The sequence below is a fragment of the Sinocyclocheilus grahami genome, unplaced genomic scaffold (assembly GCF_001515645.1).
Source record: "Sinocyclocheilus grahami isolate Dianchi unplaced genomic scaffold, SAMN03320097.WGS_v1.1 scaffold1085.1, whole genome shotgun sequence".
NCBI classification, from domain to species: Eukaryota; Metazoa; Chordata; class Actinopteri; order Cypriniformes; family Cyprinidae; genus Sinocyclocheilus; species Sinocyclocheilus grahami.
The window spans coordinates 618,321-618,968 of NW_015506264.1; the positions used below are offsets into that span (position 1 = coordinate 618,321).

The 648-nt window shown below is 35.3% G+C and overlaps 1 protein-coding gene across 1 annotated transcript in view; it reads right to left on the reverse strand.

The window, feature by feature from the left end:
- The window catches only part of LOC107566572 (ribonuclease inhibitor-like), a 44,886-nt gene that overhangs the window by 30,861 nt on the left and 13,377 nt on the right, over window positions 1-648 (reverse strand). The window lies entirely within an intron of this gene.

Below are 648 nucleotides of genomic sequence, written 5' to 3' on the forward strand. Positions count from 1 at the left end.
ATAAAATATTGTAGAGAATTTTCACAACTGCCATTGCTAACTCTGACTATATAACCCCTGTGTTTCACTCTCTGTGATGCTGTGTGTCTCTGTGTCTTCAGTCTCTGTTGATTGTGTGACTATGACGTCTTTGTAGCGGCTCTTATTCACCATCAGCTGTTCCTGAGGAAACTGGACTGACGTCTAAATACTGAGAGTCCTACAATAAAACACACAGACAGTCACATATGAGTATGAGACATTACTGCTGTCACATCACAGCAGCAGATCCAGTTCAGAAAAAACACAGTATATTCATATTACAGCCAGAGATATGAATGAACAACTGATCATAGATTAATAACAGTGAATGATCAACAACTCTCTCTTCATCATTTACACCTTGAGACACTGGAAGAGATGAAAATATTCATACATTTCATAGATCATCACAGAATTAAACAGTTTAAAGAACAGAGACTAAAGTGGAGCTGAATTATTATGATCTTATATTCAATTACACACATATGAGGCATGTTGCTAAACTTTGGCCACTTTAAAATATTTAAATAATAATATACTCACAATAGAATATTGTCTCCAGTTTATAACGTGGATCATCTTTCAGATCAGAGAGTAATTTCACTCCTGAATCTCCTAGTTTATTCC